The sequence below is a fragment of the Egretta garzetta genome, unplaced genomic scaffold (assembly GCF_000687185.1).
Source record: "Egretta garzetta isolate BGI_Z169 unplaced genomic scaffold, ASM68718v1 scaffold434, whole genome shotgun sequence".
Taxonomy (NCBI): Eukaryota; Metazoa; Chordata; class Aves; order Pelecaniformes; family Ardeidae; genus Egretta; species Egretta garzetta.
Window position 1 is genome coordinate 653,043 of NW_009259584.1, and position 11,568 is coordinate 664,610.

Here is an 11,568-nt window from a genome sequence, read left to right on the forward strand (position 1 = left end):
AAATCATACCATATATACTAAATTTTGCCCGCATTGATGCAGAGGCCAAGTCTACAGAACTGAAAACTTTCTTTGGAAACATGCTGTCTTCTAAAGCCGACCACAGGGCTAGGCCTGGCACTATGGATATCTGTTCTGTGCTATGACTCTTCTCACTGCCACTCACAAATTAGCATAAGACAGAACAAGCATAAACAGAGACCTGAGAACAGGAACAGGAGTAAGAAATAAAACAGAAGACAGAATAAGCGAGAACAGAAATAGCCACAGAAAGGCTACAACCAACCATTACAATTTACAGCTAGCTCTAACATAAAATTACAACATTCAGGTCATGAGTCCCCATAGTCTTTTTTTTAAAGTATGCACTAAAATCCTCAACAGATATGTACGTATGTACCCCCTCCTCCTGCCTTCCAGTGGTAGGCCCATAAAAATGATGCAGAAGAGATGAGACTTCAAGGTCAAGCCAAAAAAGTTTAACTGTAAGATCCAGAGTAAAACTGAGAAGAACAAAGCACAAAGTTATCACACAGCAAATAGGAGTGAAAACTTTACATCTCTCAACAGAAATTTTTCAAGGTTTTTTAAACAAGTTTTTAAAAAAGCATGAAAAATATAGTAAGTTGACCATAAAACTGAGAAACAGAATGCTGAGTACTAAGTCTCTTGATGGCAAAACTGCAGCATGCCACTTCTGCCTTGAAGTGTCTTGACTCCTTTCTGTTTAGACAGGTATTTTTATGGAAAGATACAGCCTGCATGACTCCATTTTTTAATCCTGTTTTTTAACTGACCATTTCAAATGTGTTCAAGTCTTTAGCTATCATCTTTCCTCCTTCACTTTGTCAGCATCAAATTCAACTGACAAGCTTCAACCACCACCTTTATACTAGCATAACTATCAAATAACTATCTGCTCCAAACCTGTATTTGTCTCTACTCAAACCAAAACTCTCAGTTTTTTCTTTTCAGTACTTTCTTGCTGATGTGCTGCCAACTTAAACTCCATGCAGTGAAAAAACAAGCTCCTGATACAGTCTCCATCAAAACTCTTAGAATGACTCTTACAGTCCTCAGCATTATCTGACTGATAACCTGAATATGCTCTTGAAGTAAACTATCTTCCTATATTTAAATATTTATCTCAAGTTTGAATACTTTCTTTTCATCCTATACACACATGGCAAGATCTTTCTTTGCTGTTCACATTAACAAAACTTCTACCTGCCCTCATTGATTTCACCCATACATATGCTTCTGCCAAACCAAGAGTATGCAAAAAACCAACCAACCAACCAACAAAACCCAAAGAAACAAAAAACCCCCATACCAAAAAACAAAAAACCACCACCACCTGCAAGACTGGGGGGAAAAAGTAACCAACTTTAAAATGTTACTTAGAGAAACATGGGACGGTAGATAAACATACACACACTCCAAACCACGAGACAGATTAGATGATAAAACCTGTCCAAACACTTTCTAAAACAAAACACGTGGGTAACATTATGCTGCCCCACAATACGGAGTCATACAAAACATTACTATTGCTTGACAAGAAACCATACAACATTAAGTAACCACTTTCCCCTACGCCCTTCCAACTTCTATGCCGGAGTGAGGAATACACCATCAGTTTAAAAAAAAAAAAAAAAGTGTAACGTGGAAAGAAGTCATCACAAATGGCGTTCCATCAGTTTGTGTTCTGCACTGTTGTGAACCTATACCTCTTCAACATTAAACAGAAAAAAGGCTCTGCCTGTAAAATAGCAGAAACTCACCAAGTCCAAATTCAGCACACTTTGTCAGATACCCTTCAGATGTTTTATTTTTGTTCAGAAAAATGGTGAGCTTGCTTTCCTTCATCTCAAAGCTGGTTCAGAGCACTGTATACCTGGGAGAGTGAGAGGGAAACCCTATATCAAAAGGAAAAAAGCTAAACCTATTTTACTAAAGCAAAGCAAACCTAGAGAAATTTCAATATTTCTCACCACATCTAGATGATGAAATATAAATTTAATGTAATATTGATTTGTATTACCATTTAAGAGACCCACCACTATAGACATCTGCCTAACAGATGTAACTCGTGGCTCCAACAGTGCGAAAAGCAAAGTCCTATAAAAACCTTAATGATTGGTAGCTTAAAATGCAAAGAACTTCACCATGCAAAGTTTAAACATTTAAATTCTTTTGCATATGCTGAACTCTAAGTCAATACAATTTGTAACGTATACAGCACTGCTCTTCCAACATACATGTACAGCAATAAGAAAAATCACTCTATTGGGCTGACACCAATGGATAAAAAATTCCAATTTTTATTAACAGATTGCCTGACACCAATTAAACATAACATTGAGAAATAAACTCTATCATCTCCAGAACTAGCCTCACGAGAGGGTTTTAACTGTAAATATTCCCTCCTAAGTCTTTCAGCAACTTGTGAATATAGCTATGATTGTTTCCTACAGATGAACAAAAGCCTTGAAAAAGTAAACCAAGTTCTAATTTAATAAGATATATTTCATTTCCACTGGCTATGACTGAATACAGAAACTAGGGGTACAAAGCTAAAATGGAATACTACAGGGAAACGGCAATTAGATACATTAAAGATTCAATATTGCTCCCTCTGAAATTGATAGTACTGTTATCAGTTACACAAATGGGCAGCATCGGGCTGTCAGAACAAAGAATGGACAAAACAAGGCTACCTTCACACGCATTACTTGTAGTAATTTAAGTAGTCAGGAAAGCAAGTGGGAGAATGCCTGAGGTAGACACCACTGTAACACACCTATGAATGGAGCACAGAAGAACAACTAGAAACACTATTCACGAAATTAAAGAAAAGAATCTCAGAACTGGAATAAAACTGTTATCATTTTACTGCGCACATACAAAAAGATCATAAAAAGAGAACTGAGGAACTATTGACCTATCAGGCTCCTGCAGACAATCTACAAAGTTTTCACTCAAGTACTGAACAATTGACTCACTGCAGACCTGTATTTCACCCAATCCATAGAATATGCAGACCTTCAATCACGCTTTTTCACAAAAGACTACCCTTTGTGATAAATGAACCTCTGAAAAAGATTCTAATATAACTTACCATTATGTATGGTATTCATCAACTTCGAGAAAGCTTTTGAGTTAGGAGAAAAAGGGCTTTAAGTTAAGATCATGTTTAACAGACACACAAAAGAATATATGTATAGACAGGAATTTCAGTGAACAATAATGTACCTGAATACATCTTTCTTGTATTAGAGCTCTGATCATTTACAGTAGCTTAAATTGTAAAATGGATTTATTTCTATCCACTATAATTTTTTATTTATATTTCTTTTGTCAGTGTTTGTTAGCTTTTAAATGTCGACTATAAGAACATTCCAGCACATGCCAATTAGCTGCATTCTAAAGCTACTATTACAAATAGAAAAATCAATTGCTTTCCAGTGACAATCCATCTTCCCAACAAAAGACTGATTTTAATTTCATTGTCTGCAACAAATGTAGAAACTTAAACTGAATCTGCCTTGCTAATTTTAATCATGAGGCATCTTTTTTGCTTCAGTGATAGATTGAGACTAACTCAAGCAATCAAGAAGTTTTAACAGAAAACAGTTGTGTCTCTTGGACTTAGGAAGCTCAGCTGAAGAACAACACAAATGTGTAGAGAGAAAGAACATCCAACCAGTGGTACACCAAAGGAGATGCTCACATGAACTTCCTTTTCTTCAGGGGCTGGGGTTTTTAGAGAATATTGATCTCTGACTGTGAAGTGTCAGAATACATTCACATCCTCTGCTAGATAGCTAGAAGTTTCTGTAACTCAGCCTCCACATCAACACACCACTTCTATGCCCAATTGCTGAGTGCTGGTAGTCATGCAGATGGTGAGGCATCTTTTTTGCTTCAGTGATAGATTGAGACTAACTCAAGCAATCAAGAAGTTTTAACAGAAAACAGTTGTGTCTCTTGGACTTAGGAAGCTCAGCTGAAGAACAACACAAATGTGTAGAGAGAAAGAACATCCAACCAGTGGTACACCAAAGGAGATGCTCACATGAACTTCCTTTTCTTCAGGGGCTGGGGTTTTTAGAGAATATTGATCTCTGACTGTGAAGTGTCAGAATACATTCACATCCTCTGCTAGATAGCTAGAAGTTTCTGTAACTCAGCCTCCACATCAACACACCACTTCTATGCCCAATTGCTGAGTGCTGGTAGTCATGCAGATGGCCCATCTCTTCCACATATGCCACCAATCTATTCATACTTAGGATAATGACCTTGTGACTATAAAGTTATTTTAAAAAAAAAATCTTTCCCATTACTAATGAACAAAGCCCTCAGCTTACACATCTGGTTTGACAAGACGACTGAATGAATGATTTTGCAGGCGAAAGCGTAGTGAACACCTCTGTTGTACTTCCATGGGTGAATTTTCTACCTGCATCAGCCCCTGAGGTCTGACTGTAATAACTGTTCATGTTCCAACAGAGCGACTGTCTTTTATGCTCTAGTTTTCCCTTCTTTATTTTCCCCACAACTGGCAGCTACTAAAGACTGCTGTCATAAGTCTTTTCTTAACTGCCTGTCCCTTCTGAACATCAGGATTCCAAAAAAATGAATTAACGACAACTTAAACTTTTGTCATTGATACTAGAATATTACAAAACTAATTTAGAAGCCATTAAAAAAAAATCTTTGCCTTTTGCCTACTGCCTAAACTTCAACAACTAGCCAAAGTTACTTCCATGGAAAAAACTTTTAAAATTTAGAATATTTTAATTAAAACATTACAGACCAAGTCTGTAATGTAAAAAACCAAATACTAATGATTTTTAAATTTCGTGGTAGAGAAAAAAACAAACCACGACATAGAAAAACCTGGGTGATTCTTTACAAAAATTGATTACTCTGATAAAAATGAAACTGATTATTTTAATTAACCTTCTCAACAGTTTTCAGAGAACAAACAACAATGTACAAAAATATACTTATAATCAAAGCTACTATTTTACCAGGCAAAAAAAAAATTAAATAAAATGCAGTTATATGGCTGGGATCATATAGATTACACTATTGGGATAAATTCTGCCTCAGGTGCAGAGGACACGAGGCAACTGCTGTCTGCCATCCTTAAGAGCAGAATCATTTTGCCCACACCTACTCACCACAGCCTTTACTTGATTGTAATGGTATCAGTTCATTCCAGCCATGCTCAATTTTTGTGCACAAGGAATAGCAGCCATTTTGATACACCACTGCCTTCAACATTAAAGAAAGCCCCTTTCAAATTTAAGGAACTGTTGAGTAAGTTTGGGGGGGGGGCTTGGGGCGTTTTGTTGTTTTGTTTTGATTTTCTTTTAACTAGCGCAGCCCTAGATTGCCTGAAGCTACACCTTTTGCTTTAGTTTCTTTAAAATTGTACAAGTAGGACTGCCAACATTGGACTTCAGGAGAGCTAACTTTGGCCTCTTCAGGGACCTGCTTGGAAGAATTCCATGGGCTAAGGCTCTTGAAGGTAGGCGAGTCCAAGAGAGCTGGCTGCTATTTAAGCAGCTCTTCCTCCATGCTCAGGATCGGTGCATCCCCATGAGTAGGAAATCAAATAAACAAGGCAAGAGGCCTGCATGGATGAACAAGGAGCTTCTAGTGAAACTCAAAGAAAAGAGTAAGCTCTATGGAATGTGGAAAGAGGGTCAGGCCACTTGGGAGGCATACAGGAATGTTGCCAAAGCATGCAGGGAAGCAACTAGAAAGGCCAAGGTTCACCTGGAACTAAGTCTGGCAAAGGATATCAAGGATAACAAGGGCTTCTTCAAGTATATCGGCAGCAAACTAAGACTAGGGGAAATGTGGGACCACTGCTGAACAAAATGGGTGCCCTGGTGACAGAAGATACAGAGAAGGCGGAGCTACTGAACGCCTTCTTTGCTTCAGTCTTCACTGCCAAGGCTGGCCCTCAGGCTCCCCAGTCCTTGGAGGTAAGCGAGCAAGAAATATTATGTTTGAAGAGTTTTTTTTCCAAATGTCATGTTGGCATGTAACAACCACAATATTCATAACATGCAGGTGAACTTTTATAAAGCAGAGGAGAAAATTAACATTCTTCCTTATCAGGGGAAATTGAATCTGATTTTTCATTCCATCAAAACATCTCTTCACAGACAGGATAAATCCCATAAATTGCTTTAACCCATGTAGCCGTCTAGAGCCCATTCTATACGCTATTGTAACAAAGCATGTAATCAAAGTAAATGAACATAATTACCAACGAGTGCAAATACGGGGTTTCTGGATTCTTTTCACAGACAGTCCATATGTGACTATTTTACCATATGTTTTCATTTAAAAATAAGAATAAACTGTATTAGCTTGGAAGGTGAAAGGGTATACATTAAAAATTCATGCAGAAAGCATCCTGTAGCTTTGATTACCACTATAGCTATTCATTCAAATCTAGTCTTTTCTCCCCAAATATAAATGTAACCAAATCATGGAGTGTGGCCAAATAATAACCTGTTCCAAGGTACAGTGGGGTCCCATGCTATCAGACTTCACAGCGAGACGCTCATTTCATTTCTCTCTACCAGGTAGGAACAAGAAATGACTGCATGCGCTTCCGTTTACGGAATGGCAGTTCAGGTGCATCCCTCTGGTCTTTAGACTCATGTTCCTAGCCCTAGTTATCCCGAGGCATCAGATGGACTTCTTTCAGGCAACCCCATGGCTGTACAGCTTCCTTGACCGGTACAAACCCCCCTAACACAGCACGTCCCCAACTGCGCACTGCACCAGGCAGGGGTGATGCTGCCCTGGTGAGATCCCACCTGGAGTACTGTGTCCAGTTCTGGGCTCCCCAGTTCAAGAAAGATGAGGAACTCCTAGAAAGAGGCCAGAGGAGAGCAACTAGGATGATAAAGGGACTGGACCATCTCCCTTACGAGGAAAGGCTGAGAGAGTTGGGCTTGTTTAGCCTGAAGAAGAGAAGACTGAGAGGGGACCTCATCAATACATACAAATACCTTAAGGGTGGATGTCATGAGGACGGAGCCAGACTCTTCTCAGTGGTGCCCAGCGACAGGACAAGGGGAAATGGGCACAAACTGTGACATAAGAGGTTTCAGTTGAATATGAGGAAGAACTTCTTTACTTTAAAGGTGACAGAGCACTGGAACAGGCTGCCCAGGGGGGTTGTGGAGTCTCCTTCTCTGGAGATATTCAAAGCCCGCCTGGATGAAGTCCTGTGTAACATGCTCTAGGAGAACCTGCTTCAGCAGGGGGTTTGGACTAGATGATCTCCCGAGGTCCCTTCCAACCCTTGCGATTCTGTGATTCTGTACCACTCTGAAGCTACCACTAACCAAAACGATCACAAGCATTGCATTCCCAAGCATCACTCAGAGCTTTCAGAAAGTTTTAAAGCAGAATAAACTAGATATGTCCCAGTGAAAAATTTACTACTACAAGACACAGACTTCATAGACAAATGATAAAGAGATGCAGTTAAAGAGCTGACAAAAGAATTCAGTAGACCTAGTCAGCAACATGGTGTTAAAAGAAGTAGTTGTGAGGCAACTCAAGAATATACATAAAAACAAAATGAGAAAAAGAAATTGCAGTAGAACCCCTTTCAACTGCAGCTACTAAATGCAGGGAAAAAGTATTTTTAATATTCACAGTATACACAGTCCTTAAGAGCACAGTGCCAATCCCAGGACACATGAATTACACTTTAGTAGCCCGCTACTGTTCATATCAGAATGAACTTTTCACAATAAGCATGTGCTACAATTGAATAACTACGAGAGAAAAGGCTTCACACCTTTGATTCTTACTTTGAAAGTCTCTTTTTTTGGAATCCTTAAGATTGCTAATCGGAAGTAGAAAGACTGTCATGCAATGATCAAAAAAGACAAATACAGTGTTAGGAATTATCAGAAGGGAACAGAGAACAAAACAAAAAGCCTAATTATGCCATTTTAAAAATTCATGTTGCACCTATATTTCAAATACTACCTGCGCTTCCCAAAAAAGGATATAGTAGCACTAAAAGAGAACTGGAAAGGGTAAGAAGAATGTAGTATGAATGACAAGAAAGTATTAAGATACCTAGGTCTAAAAAAGATAATGGGGGAAATGACAGAAGTGTATCAATTATGAATACTGTAAAGATGCTAAATATTTTTAATGACTATTCACTGGTTTTAGAGGAGTGTCAAAACATGATCAGAAACAGGTGCAAAAAAAGTACATCCTTTACAATACATAAAGATATGAGACTCATTTTCCGCATTTCAGGTATTAACAGCATAAATGGTTTCAGAAATTATTAGATAATTTCATAGAAAAGACCGATTCACAGAAGTGATCAATAGCTACAGATATCCCACCATGAGATGAGATGCAAGGAATCCTAGCAAGAAAATGTCCTGTTTAATGTAACTCCTTTGAAACTAACTGTTCTAACACAGACCTCATCCAGTTACATGATGAAGGGCCAACACTCGATCAGCCCTCCTTCTGACTGATGGAGCTAATTCTAGACTCCCCCCAAGCCTCAACACAGAACAGAAGGAGGACTGTTCCTCTACCACTATTCCTTTCCACACCCCATAAATTAGCAGAAGGCAGGTGAAAAAAGGTGTTTTATTCTGGAAGGGAAAAAGAGCTACTGTCTGGGTTCCTGGTATAACTGCCTCTATTGGCAGCTACCTTTTTCCTGACTTTTCCCGCACTGAAGTACCATCCCAGCCATGTAGCTTTCTCCTACAATGTACAGCCAAGCGATTGAACACCAACATGCTAAGGTATCAAGAAAGGTTAGGGATGGTGAATGGTAAGCATATATGCCAAAAAAAATATATGCTGTAGTAGCTGGACTTCACATTCATTGTTGTCCTTTATTTTCCATCTCTGCTGTCTTACGCACTTCCCTCTCAGTCCTGGCTGAATCCTTCCTTTGTTCATCTAACTCTTATAGTAGCTGCTATTGCTTGCTTTAAAACCTTACAATTATTCTTCCTTAAAATCAATGCTGCTCAGGAAGACTTTGTTGCTTCCAGTCCATTCATTTCAATTAGTTTCAAAATATCTCAGACTTGATTGCGTATTAATACCTCCATCCCACTCACCATCCTTTTACTGTTCATTACCTGCTTTTAAAGGAATTGCTTATGAATACAAAAACTAAAGTTAAATTCTAAGCTTACTAATACTCCCATAGCAGAAAAAAGGGCCTAGTGACTTTGGCCCTTGAAAGGATGTTATTTGCTGTAACCAACCACTAAGTCCTTCAGATCATTAGTCCATGACAGCTATCAGTTAAAAGAAATAAAATAAAATAAAGTAAAAATCTGCATTTGAGATTCTTACATGAAAGCTAACTATATTAACAACTTATGAGTTGCTTTTGAAGCCTCCAGTCATTTTTAGCAGGAAATCCTTCTCATAAATGTTCAAAACAAATAAACAATGGGAAATAGATATAAAGCCAAGACCGAAGGATCCAATCCAATAGGATAACTCATGCACAAAGCCCCAGACACATGTTCATATCCTTCAGCTCTGTTTACAGTTTCCATGGATCTCTTCTCAACTCAAGTTTCTAGAGCTATACTGGTCCAAAGACCATAGATGCTCATTCTTTTGAATAAAAATTTCCATTTTTTCTCAAGTTACTTAGTCTAATGAGAACCCTCTTCAGAAATTTTTTACCACTACATGTAAATCTCTCTCATGAAAACCTATGCAGCAAGCTAGATCACTGTCAAAATTAACATTTTTCTTAATGTTATCCTTATGGCCTTCTCACAGACACCTTACATATCTACCAGATCTGGCACCAAAAACTGAAGAATCCTATTTAAAAGCTGAATTAAAAATACAGAAACAAGAATATAAAATGATGAGTTTCCATCTAAACTAGGTGTTAAATCACAGTTTAGGTCAAATGGACAAAAAAATTGCTTTAAATTGAGGGACAAACAAGAAGCAGCTTTTCTAACAATACAAAATAGTTTCTTTCACTTACTGTTTCTCGCATTACCACCACTAAAGCCCTGATAAGAACTATTTTGCTAAGTATTTTGACTGCACACTTTGTGCGTACAGCATACCTGTATATCTAAGTCTTAAAACACTTCTGCAATTATGGCTAATACTCCTGAAAGAGAGGCTTATTTCAGTAATCTTCTGGAAACACAGTGTTGGCTTCTCTGTGCCAACTTGTTGCATTTTATTTATGTTGGGCAGATTTATTAAAAAATGAGCTTACATCCAGGTGGATCAACATAAAGATCTTGCAGGATTTAAGCAACTAGTACAGGTAACCTTTACAAAATATGAAAAGGCACTGGGATATATTGTCATTTAGTGTAGCTAAGACACATCCTTACATATAGACAGACAGTAGATTCCACACTTTCCCTTTTCTAATGTGTTCTTAAATGCAAAAGCTATTGAAATATTCAATTGTAACTGTAAAGCTATCCCAACTGGTTCCTGCCATTTTAGCTAGAGCTAGGCATTTGAGCTAGGCATTTGGACTGTCATCAACCACAGCGTATGAAGCTACCTGGAGACCACCTGACGTCAAAGAGCAAGAACTGCAGTGGGACACGTGCCCCAATGTTGTACCAAGCGACATACACAGTACCACACCACAGCACAAGTTATCAAGAGCTTCAGAAAGCTCCTGTTCTTAGTCCTATCAACTCCATGCAACCTGTTTAAGGAAGTAAAATAAGATTACTTGAGTAAGAAGGAAGCACAGGGAAATGTGGAGTTGATAATCAGACACTTGGTCTTGATTATATGTGTTTCAACAGAGCACAGGATACAGATAGTATAGGTCCTATATATCAACACAGAAATCTGTCCACTATAAGTCTTAATGGATTTGTCCCCAAGCAACATCTTTCAGTTAAAAGCTCAACTATTTTAAGGTAACTAGTCTTCCTTATACCACTACATTATGTTATTTCTACTTCATTTTTTTGTTTTCTTTTTAAAACTTTACAGAGGAATCTCAGAAACGATTACGATAATCAACAACAGCTCTGGACATCGTAGCCTTTTTTACAGAAGTTAGTCACCCCAATCATAATCCTGAAACAACTTTCAGTCACAGTTTAACTTCTGATACTGCAGTTCTTCACATCAAATAAATGGAAAATTTAAATGCAAAGTACATCTCCTTCTGATTTTAAAAACCTGACTGTATTGCCATCACCTCTGACAACAACAATAAATAATTTTACCATATGAATTGGACAGTCTTCAGAGGGACAAAAATGCTGCAAGTACCATCAACACATACACAGTACATATTTTTCAGTTGTATTTGATTTCTGAAAGACTTGAAAGTCTGTAAGATCTGAAAAGTACAATTTTCAAGGAGGGGTAAAAAACCCTACTGCTCCTTTTATAGTCAAGCCTCTTCTTTGCCCTCCCCCCTCCTTTTTTTTATGTTCCCATGTCACCTTTAACTGATTTTATGGAGTTAAAAGACTGATTGCTATCTCGCATTTGACTTACAAGGAATGC

General features: G+C 38.0%; 1 protein-coding gene across 6 annotated transcripts in view; it reads right to left on the reverse strand.

The window, feature by feature from the left end:
• Positions 1 to 11,568, reverse strand: part of MLLT10 (MLLT10 histone lysine methyltransferase DOT1L cofactor) — a 127,392-nt gene that overhangs the window by 43,793 nt on the left and 72,031 nt on the right. The window lies entirely within an intron of this gene.